Raw genomic sequence first — 26479 nt, 5'->3', positions numbered from 1 at the left:
CATATATACAGAAAGGAAAGCAAACCTTTTTTGTAATTGAACATCCAAAAATTTACTAATAAAAATGTCTTGGCTCACTTCTCATCAACTATTTGTCTAAAACTAGGGTTTTTTAACCCTTTATAGATTTTGGGAATGCCAAAGACATTAGATACCATCAGGTGATCATTTTTCATATATCTGTATTCATCTTCACTAATTTGGTCTTCAAAAACCATGTCCTCTAATGCCAAATCAATTGTCTTGTTCATAATATTCACCTCATTTAATGAGCTTTCCACAATAGCCCCGTCTATGAACAATGCGTTCATACTATTAGAATAATCACCCTTGTCCATCACTACAATTCCGCTACCCTTATCGGGTTTCATAACGCGGATATTTTTGTCCTTGGCTTTTTCCACCAACAATTCTTGTTTATTTCTGCTTAAATTATTCTTCAATTTAGGCTTAGGCTGAATATACCAATTCCTAATATCAATCTCACATATTCTTTCAAAAGCCCCAGTGAGATAACTATTAGGTGGGTTAAATGTGCTGATCTTTTTTAGCACCTCAGAGTCACCATGAAATTCATTCCCAAATAGAATTTTGCAGTTCAATTTACATACAAATAACTTTACATCTATAAGGGTCTCCACGACATTGCCCCTTCTACTAGGCACAAAAGTTAGACCCTTTGCCAAAAAATTTGCATGAGCAATGGTTAACTGCTTGCTTGAATAATTATGAATTTTAAAATCACCTGCTGCATTTTCTGTAATATGCAGTAAACCAACCTCTTCATCAGTTAGGGCTATTAATAATTCCAAGTTCATTGGCTCGCGATTATCAGTTGTTATGAAACCACCACCACATTGTTCAGTTTCAATCAAGTCCGATAATGCTAAGATACTTTGGCAAGGACCTGCCCCAAACTCCTCCTGATAATGTCCGCTGATGTTCGTAACATAAAAGCTATTAGTACTTGTGGCAAAGCAATCCTTTAAAGCCAAGTCCATTAGTTCTTCTGCCAAAAATTGTGATTTCTCTGCATTTTCAGTCTGGACCCTTGCTGGTTGTAATCCATCTCCCTGTTCGCTAAAAAATGGGACTGCTGCTATTCCTTACCAAGCAGCCACTCAGAATGCCTTACATCTCCTTCGTTGTATGCGTGCTGATTAGAACGCTGTTGCTGATGAAACCTCGGGGATGACATCACTTCCACTTCGTTTTATGAGCCCTGATTGGGCTCCTGGTTGCTGTTGTCATAACGACCCGAAAAAAAGGATACACCTTCTCCTTTTGGTATTCAATTAGGTCTCTTTTGAGCTTATTACACTTTCATGAAAAAATATTTCCACATACACCATCCACTTTACTGAAAATATTAACTTAGTTAGTCTGATAGCGATCAAACACCAGATCGCTTCTAATAAAGTTGTTATTCTCTTCCAGACTTTTAGACATTTCTTCAAGTGCCTGTGTATTGTATTTAATCATTATTTTCAAAAGCTCCAAGCCAGTTTTGTCAAATAACTCATGCAGCTCTTTCAGCATCCCGGGGTTAGTATGAGCACCATTGGGATAGTTCCAAAGGCACAGACCATGCGGCACCTGCTGTAACTCCAAGTTCCTCTCCAAATAAGCGTTCTCAAACTGCAGCTTTTTATAAGTGAACAAGTCTTTTTCAAACATACCCAGTCTCTCAACCAAGCTCATATTCTCCCATTGAATACCAGAGTCAGTAGCTGAATTCACCCGGAAATTAAGCCCGTTTCTTTTCCAGGACATAAAATCTACTCCAGACTCACCACTAGATCTTTCCCTTGTATTGGCACTAGCCACGGATTGTAAGGTCAATATATCCCATGCCGACTGCACAGGCTGTGATCCACAAGTAGACTGGGTTAAAGGAAGTCCTAAACTTCTGAAAATATTGGCAGTTCCACTCTGTTAGTCCACTAAAGACTTAATTTGGGTGATATGCACTGCTAACTGTTGATTAATTTGTTGGAGCAGCTCCATGATATCTCCATTCACTGTAGATCCCTGGACTCATCATATAGTCTAGGGATGTCTGTCTCAGGTCATTTACACCTACATGGACTATGACTGAGTCATAATCTTACTTGTGGTACAATGACCTGAATGCGTGCATAATGTGGTGAATCCTAGCCCATGCTAAGCAACTGACCATGACTTTCTCCTTACTCAGGCTAGTGAGAGGGACATCAGTGTGTCTCATGATGGAGTCTTCAATGACCAGAATGTTGGATTGTGTGGTGGCTTGTCTTATGGACTTAGAAGTAGATGCTCCATGAGATGTGGCTGTATGTGTTGATATGGGTGTTGTATTGAAAGAGTGCATTTGGGGCTGCTGAGGGTAGTTATATGTGTACAGGCTTGGATGTCTATGGGGTTTAGGAAGGTTACATTTAAGTGCCTCAGCATATGTGGGCCTATATGTCTGCTTTGAATTGTGTGTGATGGGTGCAGCATGTGTACTAACAATCTTATCCACATTAGGAGTACTTTTATTTGAGAGCTTTGCCTCCAGTGACATTGTCTAAATACATCTCTCACATACCATATCAGTTTGTTTGAGAATTAACTTGTTGTCAGTAAATGAGGCAATTTCTAGATTGTTGCAGAATGCCCATATCCACCAAGCTGGTAAAAGAGATAGTGGGAAAGTTCACATCCATGGCAACAGACCCTTTTTATTAATTAGATAGTTGGAGTGAGAATATGAAGCAATGCCAGGAGTATCCAGTTTGCAGTTTTGGGGACAGTGCTTGTCACTGCAAATTGGTTGTCCTGTGTGCAAATAGGTATTGGAGAGATTTCAATTGTGCTTTTATAGGAGAACTGTCACTCAAGGTGTTTATGTGTCTTTACAGGGCACTGCCAGACACTTGAGGGGAAATTAATAAGTAGACCCTGAAAATTTAAGGATGAGGTATTTAGGAAGATATTCTGAAGTTAGAAACAAATCAAGCAGTACTTACCGAAAACAAAAAAAAATTCTCAAGAATGATGAAAAGAAGGGAGTCAGGTGAATGACTACTGCCTGGCTACTATTAATGTTTGTCTCACCACTGCTTCACTCTGCTGGGATACAATGCTCTCTTTCACTTCTTCTCTCACCAGAATCAAAACATTAGCACCAAACCCAAGATAAGAAGCAGGGCACAGCCTGTTTGGTGATCCACACTCTTGTCCCAGATGATGCAAGGGTCTATAGGCTTGTTGTAGCCTTTTCCTGTTAGATTTGTATTTATTATTTACTTTATTTTACATTTGTTGACCGGGATAGTCCGACTGGCTACATGTCCATTTTCAGCGGAGGCCCAAGGAGAAAAGCTCCAGGTTACATATATAAACAAAGCACTTATGAAACATGGATATATACAAGATATGTACAACGTAATCCTCAGGAAGAGACTCACAAGACTGACAGTGTTTATGATATACATAGTTATTAGGGTGCAAACATTGGCTGTACGCAAAATTACATAAACAGCAAAATGGATATTTATATAGATAAGAAGAAAAAAAAACCCTAATGAGACAAGCCTGTTTGCAAGGTGTATACAATGTAGTCTTTAAGAAGGGATTTACAAGATTTATACTGCACATAAGATGCCTTATCTTAAGCACAGATGCTTAAACAACAACCAGACCAATCAGGAATGCCAAGCACAGACACTCACTGCCCAACCAGAAAAAGTCAGGAATCAATGGACTCTGCTTCTTCTCTCACCAGGAGCAGAATATATGCACAAAATCCAAGCTGTCGTCTATGAAGCATTTATTAGGCTTTCCGGTGATCAGCAGTCTCCAGGAAATAATGTCCCTGTGCTCCTTCTCTCATCAGGAGAAAACAGATACACTAATCCCAAGATAACTATTGAGAGGTAGAATGTGGGCTCGACAATAATTGGTGGTCTTGCAATAGATGCTTCAGATTTTAAAGGTAAGATGGAAAAAAATGGGTTAATATCCTAAGCACTGCAGTGTGCACAAAGCAGTTAGATATGAAAGAGGGGCAGCTCAAGCTTTAGCTGTCTAAGTGGAGATCCACTAATTTTAAAAGTGCAAGACAGATTGAAAGGGGTGGGCATTTTCTATTCTGTTTCTATGGAATATAGTAGGATGGCCAATAATTTTAAATAGTAGAAGGAGAGTGATTTTACGAAATGATAATTTTGTGCTTACTCACAATAGCCAGTGAAAGGGGAGGGGGAAGGAGATATGTGGTCAAGTTAACATAAGGGGCAGTCAACTAGAAAGACAGATGAGTTTAAGAACACAACAGCACCAGGGTGGGAGAGTGAGAACAATGTCTATGTGACTGACAAGAGACATAGCTGTGGTCTCTTTCCTAGTTTAAATATGCAATTAAAATCAGAATATAAGTAACACACAGTGTAAAGAAAACAAATCACAATATACAAAACAGAAGAAGGCAAGGAAGTAATACAAAATACTTTAGAACTCTTTAGCAAACCAGAGGATTGCAGTCAGTATGGATCGAACAAAGCAGACCACTCATAAGTCTACTGATGGAAAAGCTCCCCATAAACAGCTTGATACAAAGGCTGCCTGCAAAAGTGTTCCAGCTACCGGCGGTGTAAAAAGCCTCATTGTTATCGTCCAGGCACTGTGACTCTCCAAGAAGTCTGTTGCTATCAAAAGTCTACCGAGTTACTAATTTGCAAGCTTCCTTTTCAGCAGCTTGTTCAGGAGATTGCCCAGGATTTCAAGACAGATCTTCGTTTCCAGAGTTCTGCTGTCATGGCCTTGCAAGAGGCAAGTGAAGCTTACCTTGTAGGTCTTTTTGAAGATACTAACCTGTGTGCTGTTCACACTAAGAGGGTAACTATCATGCCCAAAGACATTCAGCTTGCACAGTGCATTCGGGGAGAATGAGCTTAACTTCTACATCACCAAACGGACCTTACTGAATACAGTGCCTCTTTCGGCATGTACCTTGCAAAGCACATGCTGGAAAGACCACAGAGATTCCTCACCCAGAGAATCCAGGGCCTCAAACATCTACCCTACACAGATAGGCTAAAAGCCCTGTCCCTCTACTCAGTCTCCTACAGACTCCTCAGAGGTGACCTCTGTTTGGCATACAAAGCAATCTCAGACCCCTCCCTGATGGGACTGCTGCATATCTGCAAGTCAAGCTCCACTCGAGTAACCTGCACACGAGCCCTCAACCTGGTCTGTGACATCAATAGGACTTGTTAGCAGGACAGATTTGTGTCCCAGAGACTCCCCCTTTTATGGAATAGACTCCCTTTCCACATAAAGCAGAGTACCTCATTAAACCTTTTTAAGTGCAACCTGGATAACTGGATGGGGAACAGAAAATACACCCCTGGGATTCCACCTATGTTCCTACTGGACAGTAGCACGGGGTGCTGACTTTTTGGAACATGGGCTAAATTCTTGGCTAGGCTTGTAAGGGCCTCAGGGCCAATAGCATAGCAACTTCCTATGATCCTTTGAAGAAAGCAATTGCAAACTAATCATTTCCTCACAGCAAGTTGTGGCAGAGTCTCAGTGAATTTTTCCAATAAATATTATTATTTAGGACAGCTTTTTAAAATGCCTAGTTCCAGCTTTTGTGATGCATGGATTCCACCTATGTTTCTACTGGACAGTAGCATGGGGTGCTGACCTTTTTGGAACATGGGCTAAATTCTTGGCTAGGCTTGTAAGGGCCTCATGGCCAATAGCATAGCAACTTCCTATGATCCTATGAAGAAAGCAAACGCAAACTAATCATTTCCTCACAGCAAGTTGTGGCAGAGTCTGAGTAAAATTTTCCAATAAATATTATTTAGGACAGCTTTTTAAAATGTCTAGTTCCAGCTTTTGTGATACATGCATTCACTATGTTTTGCAGGTAAATCCTTTATACAGTTTTTCTTATCAACATTGGAACCTGTGTCACATTTTACAAGACTTTTTATTTCAATGAAAACCCTCGAACAAAAAAACAAACATAGCCCCAAAACACCTCAATAACCTGTTAACTTAATACAAACACACAAAACTATGTACATCTTCAAGTAATGATGATTATCCCTCCTGATAGTAATTAAAAACTATGTACATCTTCAAGTAATGATGATTCCCCCTTCTAATAGTAATTATTGTCCGAAATAGCTGTAAACACAGACCTTAATTAACCTAAAGTTCAGGTCATCCATGCTAAGACACATTATTACCAGTGCTTCTACTTACACTACTTGCTGTTTGTCCTTTTTTATTTTTATTCCCCTCCCATATATTAAAAACAACTTGCATGCTTTCAGAAAACATTAACTTTTACCCTTGAAAAAAACAGTGTTCTGGTACTTATTGCCCTATTGCCAGTTCATTGCCATGAAAATGTTAAAGAAAAAAATGCAGTCATTAGATGGATGTATCTAAAGACAAGCTAAAACATTTATTGCTAAAGGAAAACTTTTCATTATATTCATTGTTCTGTTATTTACTTGTTTCCATTTAAAAATTGATTTTAGATTGTCAGGAGTATTAATCCAGACATTCACCTATGCGAAAGTAAGAGGAAACAGCAGCTCTTCATATATTATAATCTGTGTCATTTTGCACTCCACCCCCACCTCAACAACCCAAGATTAGAGCCTATTAACTTAACCATGCTTTTGTCTAGACTTTTTTCTCTTTGCATTGTAACATTTCTTAATACTAAAAAAGAATAAAGAAAGATCGAATAAAGGTATCTGTTTACTTCACTATCTTTATCACATACAGGAACAACTAAAAATGCTTTACTGTAAAACATGCAATTTATATTGTGAAAGGTTTCATAGAAATGCTGTTAAGAACAGACGTTGTTTTACTTATATTTACCTTTTAGCTTCTTCTTCTTCCCCTCCTCTCACTGTCCTTCCAAACATTAATGACATGAAGTGAGGCAAATGCCTTTCAGTTCACCACAAATTTAACATAGTCAACAAAAGTCCACTCTTTCCACTTTTTCTTCTACAACCATATTATACAAATGTGCATATGCCTCTCCAGATTCCAGTTCACTTCTGCAGCACTCCCAATTCTTCTAGTAAACTCCTGTGCTTTTCTCTGTCTCTCAAGCATTTTCCTGTGGAACAGTGGAAAAGGTTTCAATGGGAAAGTTTCCCCATGAGCTTTATTATCTGACAAATGAGAAGCAGAGTTCCCTTCTGGTTAATGGCTCACTTTTATGTTCAACAAACTTTTCTCTTTCTTTCTTAGTCTGTTGTGCATCAGAAATGATTTTGATCCTCCAGGAATAAAATATTATGAAGACAGGTGCATACTGCAGCTTGAATCTCACACCTGCCTCTCAACATTCCCTGATTGCTAGAATAAATTTGTTCTTATGCATGGTGTACAATGCATACTTATTTTCCACAAAAACTCTACTGTTTCCAACTTTTAATGCTTTGCCCTTTTGCCACAGTTTTGTCAGAATGAACTCATTCTGCTGGTACCTTTACTAATACAGATCATGGCTGCTTTCTCATGGCCATGTTTAGAGTATGCACATGGTTTGCCTTTTCAATTAGCAGTTCCTGCTATGGAATACCAATCCAGTTGTTTATGTGTGCTTTCATAAATTTAATCCTTCTAATTTCTCTGGTACAGCAGAAAATCTCAGTTTTTCCTTATGTGCTCTGTGCTCTAATTCTACCATTTTTGAAACATCTCTTCTTGAGCCACCTTATATTCGTCAACTTTTTCTTCATTTTGACCTCAGAATTTTTGCAGTTTTATCAGCTCAACTGAAAAGTTGTTTAAAGCTTCTTCCATTTTTCCAGCCTTTTGTTATTTGAATTGATATACTCATTTGGTGTTTTGTTGATTTTAATCAGCTCTGAGCCCATTTTACTTTTTTCCCCCTCTAGATTATTGCAAGCTACGTCTAGGGCTTGAACTGCTTTTTGCTAAAGAGCTGCAGGATTCTTCCCAGTCAGAGTTTTCTCTTCACCTTTTCTAGTTCATTTTTTTTCAGGCTCTTTTAGTTTCTTCTTTGCTAGCATCCAGGCAGTGTTCCTACTGCCCTGTAACTGAATTTATTAAAAGTGACAGAGTTCCTGGTTCTTGCCTTTCATTTTTTTTTTCACAATGTGAGAGCTGAAGTTAAGCTGTTATCAGTGTGTAGCCATCTTGAAAAGTCCCCCAATTCTCAAACACATAGATAGAATTAGTGCAGGCTATGTACAAGAATTCAATGACTTGAGTAGAAACAGAATTCAGTCTCCAAAAGGGGTTCCCAGTGAGAGTGAGTGTGTGTGTGTTTGTGTGTGTGTGTGTGTGTGTGTGTGTGTGTGTGTGTGTGTGTGTGTGTGTGTGTGTGTGTGTGTGTGTGTGTGTGTGTGTGTGTGTGTGTGCGCATAAGGTTTCAGCTCCAAGCCTACTGCTCTTTATATTTGTGATGGGCTACATCGGCTTATGGGATGGAGGGAACACATCAGCAAGGTTGCTGTTTGCAGATTGGGGAATGGAATGCAAAACTGAAGACACATGGGATGAAACGGAGTACAGATAAGACAGTTGTAATGGCAGCAAATGGGGAAATCAGAAGAAGATGAGAATTGAGATATAAAGGAAAATAGTAGAACAGGTTAACAGCTGCAGCCATCTGGGAGGGGGTGGTTGAGAAGAAGGGACGTCTGAATGAGGAGGTCAAAGCTAGAATCAGGAGGGCTGCATCCAACTGGCACAGCATATCAGGGGTAGTGTATGACAGAAGAATGCCAAAGAAGCAGAAAAGTAAGGTGTACAAAACAGTGGTGTGACCAGTACTAGTGTATGGTACAGAAACATGGGCAGTAAAGGCAGAGCAGTTGTGTAAAGAAGAAGTGATGGAGATGAAGTGCCTGAGATGGGTGGTAGGATGCACACTGTGAGACTGGCAAAGAAATGAAGACATCAGACCAGAGGCCACAGTAGCTCCAAATGCAGAGAAGGTTAAAGAGAACAGATTATGGTGGTTTGGGCAAGTGCAGTAAAACAGAAGACAATCTGCTAAAGAAGATTTGAGACACAGAAGAAGAAGGCAAGAGAAAGCAAGGGTGTCCAGCAAAGAAATGGATAGATTGCATGAAGAAGACCTGTGACAGTCAAGCATGACTGCCGAAGAGAGTAGGAGAATGACACTGAATCAAGAGCGATGACTACAGTTGACATGACACTTTGACTCCATGTAGAAAATGTGAGAAAGGAAGGTTGATGATGATGATGATGATCTCTACGGATTCTTTTTTAGTGTTTTTTTACACTGATTGTCATATGTGGAGTTTTTTGTCTTGTCCCAACAGATTATCATCTCACTTCTTCAGACAAGTCAGAAAAGCAGAGAGACAAGGACAAAGAGGAGGACCCTAAGAAAAGGAAGCTTGAAAAAGTATTCTTCATATATTGCTAAGATTCAGAGAAGAGAGTCCAACCCATTACCTACACCAACATGCAAGTCTCCCCTCTTGGAGACTTTTGTTATAAGAGACAAGTCTCCCCATTAGGACCTGACTTTTCAGTCAGCACACATTGGAAAGGGAGCATTCCCATTTTTTTGACATTGAGGCTTTCTTCCCCTGTATCTCTCAAGTGAGTGCATTCTTTGTGTAACACCACTGAAACTTATAGGGAACCCAAGATGAGGGTATTCTTGAAGACACAGACAGAGTTTGGTATTATCTCATTCCCCTGTGTTTCTAGGGCTGATCAGGTTGGCCCCCCTTCGCCACTCTTAGCTCTTTTTACAATGCCATTTTCAACATCTGTGATCTTGGAACCAGCTATTCAACTGGACCCTCTTCTTTTTGACACTGACAGGGATTATTAGCTCAGCATCAAAATTGATGCATCAAAAGTACTAGATACTGACACCTTCATTGTCAAGTGGATCCTGGAACTGAATGTTCGATGTCAGGTCCTCAGCACCATCCTCAGTGACAGCTTGTTTGAAACCATTCTCTGTGTTTGAGTTCTCCACCTTCAAGCCATCAGTGCCATGCTCCACCTCAAGGGTCATCTGGGTTCATAGTATTGAGACTTCCATCTTTGGTACTTCTCACCTCTGTTTCAGTGGGGAAAGTAGCAGCTCTGGAGAGGGGTTTATTGATGCAGAGAAATTCTAGATCCACCTTCAAGACAATGAAGAAGAAAATAGCCTGTTTTTCCAGGCAAACCATAGGGCCCCCATTGGTATCAGCTCCACCCTGTGATACTATTCTATTGGCTATTCCATCAGTTCATCATGGTTCCCAAGGACAGAGCAAAGCAAGGAACCTCAAAGAATTGCAATGGGTGCATTTAGAATCTTTGGGAGACTCCAACCAGTCACCTGTGAAAATCTCCAGGAACAGTGTGTATAAAAGGAATCATGTAGGTTCCATTTTGGAGTCTTTCACATTGGGAACAAATTTGGATGAGAGAGTGGGTTTCCCACAATCACCTCCTGAAGATATCATCTTTGGTGAAGTCTTTAAATCTGATGAAACAGAGGGGCTCTTGGTCAGTAGAATTGCCCTATCAGAGAGAGGAAATGTTCTTTGAAGCATACCACTCTGCACTCTGTACCTCTTAGCTGGTCCCTCTGGTAAACCATCTTACAGATTTGGTAACCAGGAGGTCATGGCAAGAATGGGATACAATCAAATCACTAGATAAGGTCTTATGTCCACCTAAAATAGGCATTATTTGTCAAAAGGTTTTCTTGTGGATTCAATGATTCTTGCAGGAGCCACTAAGAGAGAACTCACAGTTGAGTCTTCCACTGCCCACTTCCTAACAAGGAATCTAAAGCAATAGCCAATATGGGAAAACTTGCTTATGCCTCTGGCACCTTTGCCCTGAGAGTGTTAAATAATCAAAGCCATATGAATCGCTTCCAAAGGGACCTAGCTGAGCAAGCTATACATATTTTGCATAAGCCTACCATGCCAGAGCATACAAAAGAACTACAAACAACTGTGGATACTGTGCTGAATATAACATACCTCTCCATGCTCAAGCTACATAATGTGGGCGCTGGATTGGCCATTGCATCTGATACAGGAATCACTCCCAGTGGCCATGACTGGAGTTTGCTACTGTTTTGTTGATTTCACTGCAAGTGAACTATCATTTCTATGAACCGTAAAAATGAAAATCCATTGCAGCGAACGACAAAAATTTCGAACACGGAAGTGGTGAATGTTCAAATTCGACATAATTCGAACATTCACCACACTTCTGCAAATGGATGTACTGTGCATTGTACAGTAAAGAACGTGTTTGCTGGGGGGCAAGCCCCCCTGCACTCCCCACAACCCCTGCTACTTATATACAAACTCCAAGATCACACTATAGTGAGGGAAAGGGCACATTTTCCAATCCCCACTATAGTGAGATCTGCATGAAAATGTAGAAATGCACAACAGCAAATGCTGTATTGCATTCACTGTTGTACATTTCTACATTTTTACATTAGATCTTCTGATTCTATCAAATGGGTTGATTCGGACTACTGTGAATCGCACAGAGTCCATTTGTCCATTTGATAGTAAACCCATGACTGGATTTGCTTATGTGACCTTGCAGACAACTTCAAGTTGTCATTCCCCAATGCCCCCATTAATAGTTCGGCACTGTTTGGACTTATAGTAAAGAATTGACAAAGTGCTGTATTGCATTCACTGTTGTACATTTCTACATTTTTACATTAGATCTTCTGATTCTATCAAATGGGTTGATTCGGACTACTGTGAATTGCACAGAGTCCATTTGTCCATTTGATAGTAAACCCATGACTGGATTTGCTTATGTGACCTTGCAGACAACTTCAAGTTGTCATTCCCCAATGCCCCCATTAATAGTTCTGCACTGTTTGGACTTATAGTAAAGAATTGACAAAGTGCAAACAGGAAGGGAAGATGCTGTTTGTCATAGGCATCAGATATGAAAAGCCTTAATGCTTCTTCAACAGAAATCAGAAGAGTTCCAGGTGCATTTGGTTTAGAAAATACCAGTGTCAGCCCTTTAATTCCTCCTCAGATAAGGGCAACCATAGCAGAGGACAGTTCTTCAAGGGATGCCAACCAGGTAGATGAGGTGGTTGTAAAATTAAGGTGCTTAATGGATCATTTTCAGGCAAACAGGCCTACCATCCCTAAAGGCTACCTGACTGTCCACCTCTGGAGTCAATTTGAGGGAGTTTATCTCTCCACTTATCTTCATGGATGGCCATCACACAGGACAAATGAGTGCTAAGTATCATAGACAATGTCTGTACCATTCCATTTTTTCAAAAAAAAAAAAAAATATCTGCCACTTCCAGACATTCCTCCTCACAAGATAGAGGTGTCCAAAAGAGAAGAATCTATCCTCCTGCAAAAACAAGCAATATGGGAGGTCCTACCAGACCAAATAGGGTCAGGAATCCATTCTGGATTCCTTCTGGTTCCAAAAATGAACAAAGACCTGTGGCCATTTTGGGTCTCAGTAATCTAAATCTCAAAGTAAATAAGACCCCTTCAGAGTGGTCTCATGTCATAGATTTTGCTCTGCCTCGAGGCAAACAACTAGATGTGATCAACAGACCTTCAAGATGCTTACCTCCACATAAAGATCTTAAAGGAGCCAAAAAGATTTCTGCACTTTCTGCTAGGAGCAAATGACTACCAGTTCAAGACCTTACCCTTTAGTATCACCACAGACCTGCAAGTATTCAGGATGTGCATGGCAGTGGTCACTGCCCATTTACAATCAAAAAGCATATGTGTCTTCCTATATCTAGACAGTTGGCGCCTCACTGCAGCAACTAAAGAATCATTACAAGCAACCAGAAATTACTTTTTACAGCTCTGCCTAGCCTTAGGTATTTCTGTAATTCTGAAAAATCACACCTGCAACAGATGATTTTTATCAGATACTCTCTGGACACAAAATTATGCAAAGTAAATCTCCCTGTAGATAGACTATCTCTCTAATCTACAATTCAGATACTCTTATGGTATCAGTCTCCATTAGCATCCTTGGGTCTCAGGGTCCTAGGACCTATGACTGCTCCCATCTTCATGGATACACATACTCAATGCCACATGAAGATTCTTCAGTGGCTGATCTCCACTTGATGATCTCAGCTGTCAGACCAACCATCATTCCCAGTTCACCAGTTTGCAAATTGAAATCGCCAACAACTCATGGGGGGGGCCTTTGTGACAACAGCCCTATCTACAACTGTGACCATGGATGCTACCTCTTAGAGGTGTGGGTGGGGGGGTAGGGCATTTTAAGGGAGGAATGGTTAAAGGAATACAGAATCAAGCAGAAGCCAATCTTCACATCAACATCCTGGGATTGGAGCAGTTGTAGTATTGCAAGAATACCAGACCATTTTTCCTGCAAGAGTGATAACCACCCAGTCAGAAAATATGTTGGCCATATGGTATATAATCCACCACAAAGTCCAACACACAGTAAAAGGCACAGAGGCTGGCAGGAGAAAGCAGACAAGGAGTCCAAATCCAGTTTAGTGCAGTCACCAAACTTCTTCAGACAAAATTATTTAAAACCAAAGCTATTTTATATCCCTTCCTATTGTCAATTAATTCAGCAGCCAATAAAAACTACTAATGAAATTCGGCTTCCTTCCAATTAAAAATCTTACACCTTAAAAACATATATCATCATAAAAATATATATACATATACAGTTTTATAATCCATAAATGTGTGTGTGTGAATTTTATCTTTCAAAGACTTTCAGTCTTTAAAGACTAGAAATAGATATCATTTCATTTAAACCTGGAGGTGAACCAGCATTTAAATAAATCTGCCACCTTGTTTCTTTATTTTCTAACACTGTTTTTCATGGTCCACCTCGAGGATCCCTGGAAATCTGATATACTACTACAAATTTAGAAATGTGTGTGGGGTATTTATTCAAATGTCTGTATAAAGCATTGATTTCTTTATTATGGGAATATAAAAATGCTCATATATCCTTTGGGATAGTCTGCGCTGAGTCTTTCCAACATAAAATGCTGGACACTGTATACAAAAAGTGACATATACTACCCCCTGTGAGTAACAACTATGTCTCCCCTTTATTAGAATATTTTTATTGCCGATGTTAATACTAGTCCCATTGTATACATGACAACACTGACTACACATCCCACAAGGGAACATTTTCCCTCCAGTGGCAACCTGTCCCTGTTTTTCTAGAATATTTTTGATCTTGGAATCCCTCCTATAAACTATATTAGGTCTTGTTTCTGATGTATCCATCATTTCCTCGTCTGCCATTATAATGTTCCAATTTTATATGTCCTTTACAATATTACTGTTACTTTGATAAGTGGTTATAAAAGGACAAAACATACCTTTGTCTGTGTTTGTTCCTGGAATATTTATGTTAGTATCACATGTATCCATACTAACTATAGCTGAGCTGACACTTTGCTCAGCTATTGAATCCCTGTTGTTGAAACTAGTCCTGGTCCTTATATTATGTCCAGTAAGTAGTGGAACATAAAATCCACTGTCATGCTTATGTATAACTTCAGTACATATTTGATTTATCAGACTTCTAGGGTACCCACTATTACAAAACATATTTGAAATGTGTGTGCACTCAGCCAAAAAATCTGTGTAGTCAGAAACCATATGTGCTGCCCTGACCATTTGACCTTTCACAACTCCTCGTTTTACATGTAGGGGGTAACTACTGAAGTCATGTAAATAACTATTGGAATAAGTCAATTTCCTAAAAATAGTGGATTTAAGGCCCATTTTATATTCATTTCTGGATATTAGGACATCCAAATAGGCTGTCTCTGCCCCACCATGGGACATCGGTTTCATCCTAGAAGTCTTAACAAAAATTTTTGAACCTGTTCATCAGTGAACATAAAATTCTTATCATGGAAAATTCCATTCTTCGTAGCTGTTATTCCAGTCAGGCAGATTTCAGAACTCCATGCCTAGCCATCTTCTTCTGCATGCCTGTTTTTTCACAAGGATAGAATCACTCTGAGAATCAAACCATCCTTCATTCCTAAAGTAGTCTCAGAAGCTAATCTGGATTAACCTATAAACCTTCCAGTCTTTTTTCTTAATCATTCCAAAGTTGTTGTTGTTGTGACTTTTGGCTTTTCCTGGTTAGGGGTCGCCACAGCGGAACTCCGGTCCGCTAATGATTGGTAGTTGATTTTTACGTGCCGAGTTACCAGCCCTAACACACAATCTTAATCATTCCAATAAAGGTGAATATTGCAAAGAATAGATGTCCACAGACAGCTCAGATTCTACCTTCACAGGACCAAACCTTTTAGGAAGGATGTTCAACCTCTTGTATACTTTGCCTCCAACAGAATGCATACAAAAGTATCTAAACAGACATTGTCCTGATGGTTGTCTGATTGTATCACTTTTATTTACTAATACAACAAGAAAACATTCTCCACAAACCAAAAGCTTATTCTACAAGAACTGTACTGCCTTTTTCTGGAATATTCCATAGATGAAGTGTATGTGACAGCAACATGGTCTGTTTTGCATTTCCTTTTTCACACATTATAAGTTAGACATCACCTCCAGGGCTAGAGGTATCCTGTCATGATTTCACCCAATAAATCAGGTAGCTTGAGATTATGTCCCAACAGTCATATTAGATGGATGGATGCAATAGGATACAGAAGTTGTGTATTTCCCATAATGCTGGATCCTTTTCATCCAAACCCATCCAATATGACACCCCTCCTTCCCTCTTTCCCCTACTAAATGGCCTTTTTCTGTAGAATTAGTATACCCTACTGACATTCCTTTCCATTCTGAATACCTACCAGTGACAGAAGCATTTAGTTTGCAAACTTTAACCTGAGATTAGGAAGGGCACATGGGGGGTTATGGGAAAAATATGAAGGAACTGGAAGTGCTTGAGGCTGGAAACACTAGCTGATGACTGGCCACATTTGAAAAGTGGCTCATTACCCAACAGTTATATTAAATGGACTTGGATAAAAAAAATCAAGCATTATGGTAAGTACATGACTTCTGTTTATTACTACCCACCAATCTCAAAAAATGTATTGCATGTCCAAAGCAGCCCCATTTGCATCAAGACCATTTCTTACAAACTGGCCTTGTGTGCCTCAAATTATACTATGTATAGTCATTTTAGTTGCATAGCTTTATAATAACTCTGCAGTTCTGGAACACTCAGCCCCCCCTCCCAAATTGCAAGGGCATTACCAGTTTCTCTCATGCAGCTCTTTTATGCTTACCTTCCTGAATATATTCCTGATTTTTTTGTCACCAATAGATACTTTTCATACAGAGATGCTAAGAAAGCATCTTAATGGATTGTACCTTATGATCCAAACCCTTTGTCAACATATTCAATTTTTTAGAGTTTGTTCTTCTCATATATTAGCATAAATGGCCAGTGATACTAAGTTGGTCAACCAGAGGCCTGAGTATCTTACTCTTGTATGCCTCCACATGTGCGTGTAAGTGTGTACTAACGCTGGACAAGTATAGTAATTGAGTGCCAGTGGTTTAGTCTTTACTTATTTTTTTATGTAAACATAAAATACATAATATTCCTTTAGTTGTTATAATTAGTAAGGGACATCCTGTTCTGGGTTAGTCAAATAAAGTAGTTTGTCATCTACAAGTAATGCCATTCTTATCTGAGTACCTACTCAATTATAACCCTGACAGGAGGCTTTAATTAATCAGGCCAGGGCTACTAAGTAAAACACAAAAAGAAATGATGACATAGGGCGCCCATCATTGCTTCCTGTATGTAGACTGAAAGAATCCAACAACCACCCACCAATTTTAACTTTTGTTGCAAAGCCACTTTACATTCTATATTTCTCTCATGACTTTACCATTAGAATGTTCAGAACTGAAACGGGTCTACTTTACATGCTCGAAAGCTTAAAAACCCAAATCCAAATAGCGCGACTCATAAAGTGCGAAACGTGGATACATCACACGAATGAAACCGCGAAAGTGGAAATATCAAATTTGCATAGTTAGCCCGTCTGTGGTATAGCTCATAAAGTAAGTGTGCGATAGTTACGGACCTTAGGGTTAGGGAGGGGTTAAGGTAAGTGCATAGGTAGGCAATGTATGTAAGGTTTTGTGTAAGTAATGTATGTAAGGCCTAGTGTAGGGTTTTGTTAAGTGTATGTGTGTGGAATATTTAGTTTGTTTGGGAATAGCTCTGTAGGGGAGGTGTGCGGTAGTTACAGACCTTAGTGTTAGGGAGGGGTTAAGGATAGTGCATGGATAGTTGTGTATGTGGGGTTTAGTGTAGTGTTAGCAGTAGGGTTTTGGTGATTTAATTTAGGGTTAGAAGTAGAGCTTTGGTTAGTGTATGTATGTGTTTTTTTTATTGTGTTTGGGTAGGTAGTGTGTTGCAGGTGGTGGGTTGGCTGACTATGGCGGTTAGAGGTTTTAAATTTTGCGCTTTAGTATGTTCGACATATTCGCGGTTCACTCTTTATGTGTCGCACTATTTGGATTCGGGTTTTTCATGTTTTTTCGAGTGCATAAAGTAGACCCACTGGAACTGGATGTAACATGTATAAATTCCTTTTGATCTTTCCTGGAAAGGGTCACTGTAACAATAAATCTTTGCATTTAAGTTTACTCACCTTCTGATTTCTGTTGGCATGGTCATTTTTCCAAAGTTGTCCCTTTTCTATACAAAAGCTATTGCAGATTTTGAGCCCAAAAAGATACTGACATACTTGATGGTGTGAAATTCCAATGTAAGTCCAGTACTGGCATTTACTTTCATCAGCTCTTCTAAGTATCTGGGAACTAGTGCTCCCACGATAATGTGCCAGACATGTTCAGCTGCATAGTACACTTGCATCTACTTGAGTTCGTTTTTTCAAATGAAAAAGTTAAAAAAGTGAGAAAATCATCTTCTTAACTTATACTGAAGGAGTACATATTTCCTGAAAATTATTTAAAAAAAAAGTGTGTTTGTGATGCTTCCCCTACTTTTTGTTGCATCTAAGTTCACTATCGATTCACCTGAATGAGACAAACTAGACAAAGGCTGGGATTCAGAAAGAGCTATTGCCATTGGTAAGCCCAAAATGGGCAGAAAACCATTGGTATGCAGCCTTTCTTATTCATAGACAGACCCACCACAATGATTCTACATGGACAGCAGAATCCCTGATGTAAGCTGTCTCTACAGCCATGCCAAAAGCTAATGAGTCATTCTGCGGGAGCAGTATATGCTAATTAGCCATGTGCTGGAAATGATTGCAGGAAGGGATTTATGCATCCAAGAAATTTTAGAAAATTGCTTAAGTAAGTAAATTAGCACAGCCAGTTTTGTTATTTAACACTGTCAAATGCTGCATTCCTCCATTACTTCGAATGGGAGAGACAGCATTACAGATAAGTATCAGAAACTTTGCTAGCGATAGCCTTGCCACCTATCCACATTTTTTCTGGACTGTCCAGAAATAAGAAAGATTGTCCAGTAGTCTGAAAAACACTGTAAAAACTCCAGTATTCTGTTTATCAAAACAAACAGAATACAGGCATTTATTAAAATTCAGACTCTAAACTGCTTTCTTAAAAGAAAAGTATCATTAACACAATGTGATCAGGTCAGTGACAAGGAAAATAATCCACCTTGCCTCTCCTGATATGATGGTTTATGTCACAAAATGCATGTGGATGTGGGTGAAGAGGGTAGGGAAAGGAGAGGTGATGGGTAGAATTAGGGATGGTTCTGAGGGTGTGGCCTCATCTGGTATCAGCCTCAGCAAATGGTGTCAATTATAACCAGAAATGTAGTGGTGAGAGGTGTGTGAGTGTGTGTGTATATGTTTGTGGCAGTGTGTGTGTGGTGTCTGCAGGGGTATGAGAGGTTGTGAGCAAGAGTGTGTCTGTGTGTGTGTGTGTGTGTGTGTGTGTGTGTGTGTGTGTGTGTGTGTGTGTGTGTGTGTGTGTGTGTCTGTTTGTCCATGAGTGTAATCAAGGGGATGTGGCATTGAGTGTTTGTTTGGGTGCGTGGGTGTGTGGATGTATGTGTAACTGTCTGTGAATGCATATATATGTGTGTGAGGGTGGTTGGCATCAACCATATATCTCACAGGCAAAGCCTATAATATTGGGGAACCACCAGCCAACACCTGGCCCACTTTTTAAATATTACCTCTAATATAGCAAGATGGTTTGTGTCAACATGCATTTTCTAAACAATAAAAATGTGAAACCCTAATGCTGACTGACTGTAATTCTGAGTTATTAATTTACAGGGACAGGTGTGTGTGTGTGTGTGTGTGTGTGTGTGTGTGTGTGTGTGTGTGTGTGTGTGTGTGTGTGTGTGTGTGTGTGTGTGTGTGCATGTTTGTGTGTATATGTGTCCATATGTATCAGTAAATGGGTGAATATATATCCATAAGTACGATTGATTTGGTGGGGGGGGGGGTCATCTTTAGTGAATGTCTGTGTGGTATGTGTGTCTGTGAGTGTGTGTATGTGTGTTTGTGTCTGCGAATGTATGCATCTGTGTAGGGGAGTGCATATGGAAGGTATTTGTGCCAATGGGCTGCCAGTAGTAATAACCACCAAAGAGCATTGTTTAGCAGTGAGATAAATTATATGCAATTCAGAAATGTGCAAATTAGCTGATAGTGAGGCCTTTCTTGTTGTGGCTAATTTTTTTTTTCTGAACTGCATTTCCTGCATTCATGGAAGCTGGTACTTTATTTTATTTATTAATTTACATTTGTTTACCGGGAAATTCCAACTGGAAGCAGGTCCTTTTTCAGCGGATGCCCAGGGAGAAAAGCTCGACATCATGTACATGATAAATAGGGATACAAAGTTGCAGCAATAGTAAACAACATTACAGGTTGTTGGCTTTAATACAATAACAAGATACTGATATTAACAGTATATACAGTAAATAGTAAAGACCAAAAAATGAGAACAGTCACCACGAACAAATCTCTTAAGTAGACAAATCCCAAAGTAATCACAGTTCAAACAATAATATCCACGATAAAGATGTAGAAAATCATTTATTTGGAACAAGGATGAGCGCTTTCGCATAGTTAGACTATGCTTCATCAGATGCAATAACATAAAACAATTCTAGGACAAATAAATAGCCCAACTTTTGGCGGGCTCATTAAATTAAAACTTCCATTACCTCTTAATAAGTTTCAGCCCATCATGACGTTTAAATTGATTTTAAAGCCAAACACACTATTTCTTCACATTCAATATTAATAGTTAGCACATGACATTTCAAAACATTGCTAGGATTTTACTAAAAAGCAAGACCCTACAAAATTCAGGCAATCATGAGAATAAAAGCTATAAAAGCGTACTGCAAAGATACATGTTCAATAAAATTACTAAGCAGAGACGCTAACTTCATGGCGTATAACGTTCACTTACAGTCTACATCACTTGCATACTCTTGATTTCTACAAACGGATGTTGCCACAATGCTCATAGTCTCTTAAAATATATATACATGTGGATTCCGTACCTTGATTATCCGGAATTCTACAAGAAACAAGTCCTTAATCACAATTCCATCGGTGAGGTAAACTCCACCAAAAAGAAACATCAACGTGCTGTCAACTCCACTGCGAGCTAAACCTCACTCCATTCGCTAATGACATCACATGTCTTGGGCACTCTAAAAGGAGTGCATCCTACTCTAAATAGTTGTCCCCCCGGTCCTAGTGCAAGACACTTCAACTCGCAGACTAAGAGGATACAGTAGACACTCAACATTTGTGTGCATACGAACTTACACGTCTCAAAAATCTTGTTAGTATCTCAAAAATGTGTAAACAATTCCTACTATTTAAAAAATATATATATACAAAATATGTCATAGTAAACATAAAAAATATAGAAAAATAAAACCAAGACCATTATAGGCATATATTTTGATAGTCCATTAATATACCGGAAACAATCCCTGGAGCCTCTATAGATCTCGTTCACTTTCATATGCAACAAGATATATCATACTGCAGTGTGCTTGTTCAATCTAGAAATAAGCACAAAATCATTATTGAGTTAAACTATGGAAAATCATCAATTACATGATATATCATAAATTTAAAAGATTAGCAAAAAATTCCATGAAGTCACTATAGTATTCATACCAATACATCACTTCAAAACATATATAAAAATATACGTAAAAATACATAACAATATAGAAAACATGTATAGAACATATGTATCCTTAATACAAAAAATATATATATATAAAATACATATACATGCATATATATATAACAATAATAAGGGTACAATAGTCCCAGATCGCACCAGAATCTATTTTAAAAATCAATACCAATACTATATGACAATATTACAGCATTCAAGGCAGCTAATCTTGACCTATAATCGACTAAAGACATGTCGCCCTATTAAAAATGTCCTTAATTTTGCACCTTGAAAAAATATACTGATACAGAGATCAAAAATCAATATAGCAATCTATATGTTACACTTATAGTGAAACGTCATTATACCAAAACTGTGCCCTTACAGTACAAATAATATCATAAGTATCATTATGTATATTTACCTTAAGTATATACATGAACATGTATAGTGTTATGAAGTATAGACTATGTTGTTTAACTAAAACAATCATTAAATAGTGCAAACTATAATGTTAAAAACCAAATTTCCAAAGGGGCAAACTACCCTGTCATTAAATACTCATGTGTCAAACTTATGTAGAACTATAAATAACAAGGGGGCACACACCCACATGCTACAAGTCGAAAAAAGAGCCTAATGCTCAGTGGTGTCACCATAATCATTATTAGATGGTATAATATTATATATTCCTCAAAGGCATATCATGAAGTGAACTACTAACTTCATCTACGTTCAATCAGCACGGGTTTTAGAGAGATGGAACTATTCAGCCCTGGTGAAATATGTGCCACTAATTTCAATATCCAATGTAATTCAACTCTAGCCAATTTTTGTTCAATACTACCTCCTCTTAGGGGAGTGCATATGGAAGGTATTTGTGCCAATGGGCTGCCAGTAGTAATAACCACCAAAGAGCATTGTTTAGCAGTGAGATAAATTATATGCAATTCAGAAATGTGCAAATTAGCTGATAGTGAGGCCTTTCTTGTTGTGGCTAATTTTTTTTTTCTGAACTGCATTTCCTGCATTCATGGAAGCTGGTACTTTATTTTATTTATTAATTTACATTTGTTTACCGGGAAATTCCAACTGGAAGCGGGTCCTTTTTCAGCGGATGCCCAGGGAGAAAAGCTCGACATCATGTACATGATAAATAGGGATACAAAGTTGCAGCAATAGTAAACAACATTACAGGTTGTTGGCTTTAATACAATAACAAGATATTGATATTAACAGTATATACAGTAAATGTTGCAAGTTAAGATAGTTTCTTGTCATTTATAATATTAGTATCAAAGTTGTCAGACAAGATTTTAAAGTCTGTAAAGACAACTAGCTAATTCTGACTGTTAGTAGTGGCGGTAGTATAGTTGGGTTAAGAGTCTAGGTGAAGGGGGGTAAGGGTGGGGGTGCTAGTCTGGATTAGAATGAGGACAAAGCCAGTGCAAATTTAAGTGGAATTTGAGCGCAGTCTTGAAAAGGCTGCTGGAAGGTAGAGTCGTTATAATGGGTGGAAGATTGTTCCAAAGTTTAGATATGGTACATGAAAATATGGCTTCTCCTGCTGAGTTTTTGGGTTTGATAACAGTGAGTTGATTTTTGTTGCTTGATCTTAGGGGCCTAGTAGAGTGATAGCGTTGGAGAAGGGTTTGCAGGGAAGGGATGTTAAGGGGGTGATTGATAAGTTTATGTGCGAGGGTGAGTTGATTAAAGTGAAGGAGTTCTGGGTGTTCTAGCCAGTTTAGTTCTTTAAGGGAGATACAATGATGGCTGCAGTAGGAGGTTCCAGTGGCAAATTTAGCAATTTTGTTGTAACAAGCATCCAGCTTGTGTAGGTCTGTCTGTCTAAGGTTGGTAAGTATGGGGGATGCATAGAGTAGGGAGAAGATTAGCTGGGAATTGGCTATGGAGATACTAGCCGCCTTGATTAGGAATTGGCGGCTTTGATATAATGCACCAAGTTTCTTGTGAACTTTTTTTATTGTGAGAGATATGTGGGTGTCAAATCTAAGTTTGTTGTCTATTTCCACACCGAGTAATTTTGTGTGTTCTGATGGAGAGATGATGGTATTCTCTTTGGTGAGAATGTTGAAGTGGGGGGTGTTTTGGGTGGCTTTGGAAGGTTGCAACAGGAGAAATTTTGTCTTACTTGGGTTAAGTAGGAGCTGAGCATTGGATAGCCAGCTTTCTACAGAAGAGAATGATTCCTGTGTGACTTGTTGTAGTTCTGGTAGAGTGGGGGCAGAGCAGATGGCTGCAGACGTATCATAAGCATAGTGAAAGATTTCTGAATCCCAACCAAAGTTTCAACTCAATGAAACAAATAAAAATAATATTTTTTCACAAAAGGGTAAGCTCCCTTACAGCCATAATACAGGGAGATCCCTCCACATCCCCCTTACTTATATGTAATTCCATAATCAGTCCATCTCAAAAGAAAGAAGAGCTCAAGCTCTTGGATTGACTGCTGGTACACAGAAAACTCACCAGCAATAATCTCTAACGTAAAAAGTGATCAGGCAGTTCACCCTTGGGAATGGAAATCGACAAGTTCAAACTTATCCACGTTACACTTAACTAGGTGTAGGGAGATCTCTTATTTATTATTTATTTATTGACATTTGTTGACTGGGAATGTCCACTGGGTTGGGAACCCATTTTCGGTGGAGACCTGGGGAGAAAAACTCCAAGAAATAAAATTCATACATATATTATTTTATACAAAGGAAATACAAGTTACAAAAATAAAGTACAAAGCTCCAAATCAGAATGCATACATCTGTAATATTATACAAGAAATAAAAGTTGTTTTAACAAACTGCATAAACATTACAAACCTAGTGATTCATAGGTTCATAGGTGAATACTAAGCTAACTGCTCCAGCAGGCCATTTTAAACCTAGCCAATTATCCCATTAAAGTTACTCCTACATAGTTTCAGGTTCTGTATTTATATGCTACCCATATGATAGTGATTAGTTCTAGGTGAGATAGTGATTAATTCTAGGGAGTGTTTATAGGGGCCATATTGTAGGAAGAGCATTTAGGTGCTGTCTGTTTCCATAAGCAGTACAGGGGATGATCCTGGAATAAATGTCATCATTCCCATCCATAGATTCATGGTTATGGGATGAGGATGAGCTTTATTTTATGTGGAGGAGAGTCTGTTTCAGAGTAGTGGTAACCTTTGAGAGATGTACCTGTATCTTCAACCATTTTGTCTAAGTTACAGATGATGTTAAGGTCCATGGAACAAGTATTTCTGATACCAACTGGCTCGCAAATGTGCAAAAGGGCCATCAATATAGGGTCAGAAGATGCCTTATAAGCCAGGCACAGATCCCCTCTCAACAGTTTATATATCATATTTTAGAACCAGTGTTTTCTTTGTGAGGAATCTCTGTGGGCATTTGAGTTGTTTTAGATTCCTGGCCATATACATGCCAAAGGGGACATTTTACCCAATGGTTGGCCTTATGAGAGCAGACTAAAGAGAACAGTGATATCCCTGTACCTGGGGACTATCCCTTTGCTTATATTCTGCTCAATATAGAAGGACTTTGTTACAACTGTGGACACATTCTGGTTGAATGTAAGGTTACTGTCCATGTATGCTCCCAAATCCTGAACTACATGATCAGCTCTTAAGAGTGTATTGACAATGTAGTAATTTGCCAAGGGTGTTGGGTTTCCCAAAGGATACTATAATGCACTTGTTGGCATCTACTTTTAGTCCATGGTTCGGGCATCAGTTATTTGGTACAAGCTTTCCTGCACAATGGCTGAGTCATTTGTGGATTCATTGACTTCTTCTAACTTGTAGTCATCCGCAAACTTTGTTAGCCAGGGATCCCTGATGTTTGCCTCTTACTTCAGAGAAGTAGATGCTAAACAGGAGAGGTCTCAGTACTGAGCTCTATCGGACTCCACTGGTGACTGGCCTTTTTGTGGATGTAGTTTTCCTTATCGTGACCTCTTGAGTTTTATCTGTGAGTCAGTTGACAATGCAGTGGGTGACATAGGGGGTTATTTCCAGTTGGGTAAGTTTCACCACTATCCCCAAATGAGGTATTATGTCAAAAGCTTTTGCCAGATCTAGGAAGGCAGTATGCACCATCTTACCTTAATCTATTGCTTTGGTGACCTTTTCAAAAAAATCTGTTAAGCAGAGTAAAAAGACCTGCATTTGATCAACCCAAACTGGGATAGGTCCAGTGTTTAGAGGTTCCCTGTGCACGTATTAATTCCATGATGAGTATTTCCATCCTGTTACAAATGAGACTGGTAAGACTTATGGGTCGGCAATTACCTGGGACAGTGGACCACCAGTTATTTGGGACAAACCTTCTTTGTGCTGGAGTATGACCATTGCTGTCTTACATTCATTCACTTGAACAGCATTGTTAGGGATGCAAATAAATCATGCCTGGGGATTTGAAATTTGCCAGAGTATCACTTAGAAGTATGAAATTTGCCTTAGAGAAGTTTGTAAACATTCTAGGGGCTACTAGTACCTCTGGTTTCAATTTTATTTCAAGGGGAAACAGTTTTATGGTCTGAGATTGGTGCCTCCCCAAACCAAACACCAGACGCAACAAAGTATTGGAATAAAACTTTAAGACTTTATTAATAAAAGTTCAATGTTGAACTTTTATTAATAAAGTCTTAAAGTTTTATTCCAATACTTCATTGCATCTGGTGCTTGGTTTGGGGAGGAATCAATCTCTACTTATCCACTTTTCTGCAGTTGGTTTTACTTGTTCAGAGTTTTATGGCCTGACCTGACAAGAGAAGATGATACACAAGGTGTGGAGTATGACTCGTTTATATTTTTAATGAAAACATCAGTGATGTTTTTGCCCCTAGTGGGTACTCTCACTAGTTATTCCAGAACATTTGTATTAACAAAGTCCATGAATTTCTGTGTTTGTGCACTAGTGGTAGTGTAGGTTTCCCAGTTTAAAGTTGGATAGTTAAAATCAACCAGGAAAATGCTGGGTTTAATGCTGAATGACTCCAATTCTTGTAAGTAGGTGCTGGCTATCTAGGATCATTGAGGGAGCTCTCTAACTGGCTAAAAGGATTTTACTGATGGTGAGGTGAACTTGAAGAAGTTTTACTGCATCATGCTACTTAACCAGCCTAGATGTAAAACATTTCCTGAGTCCACCTGTTGTGTTAGCCCAGGGTGTAGTGTTGTATGGATTCAACTCAATGATTCATGGTGTAGCCACTTTAAAGTCATTTGAGGAAGCTATGTTGGCCCAGTATCAACCAATACTGTCCCCAGGCTTGGGCCAACA

General features: G+C 39.0%; 1 protein-coding gene and 1 pseudogene across 1 annotated transcript in view; both read left to right on the top strand.

Moving 5' to 3' along the window:
* SEMA4B (semaphorin 4B) overlaps positions 1 to 26479 on the top strand; it is a 1355182-nt gene that overhangs the window by 707007 nt on the left and 621696 nt on the right. The window lies entirely within an intron of this gene.
* On the top strand, positions 4505 to 4914 carry LOC122807220 (annotated as a pseudogene).

This window comes from Protopterus annectens, chromosome 7.part0 (assembly GCF_019279795.1).
Source record: "Protopterus annectens isolate FY-2018-M chromosome 7.part0, PAN1.0, whole genome shotgun sequence".
NCBI lineage: Eukaryota > Metazoa > Chordata > Ceratodontiformes > Protopteridae > Protopterus > Protopterus annectens.
The sequence above is the reverse complement of the archived record's forward strand: the minus strand, read 5'-3'. Positions and strand labels throughout refer to the sequence as shown.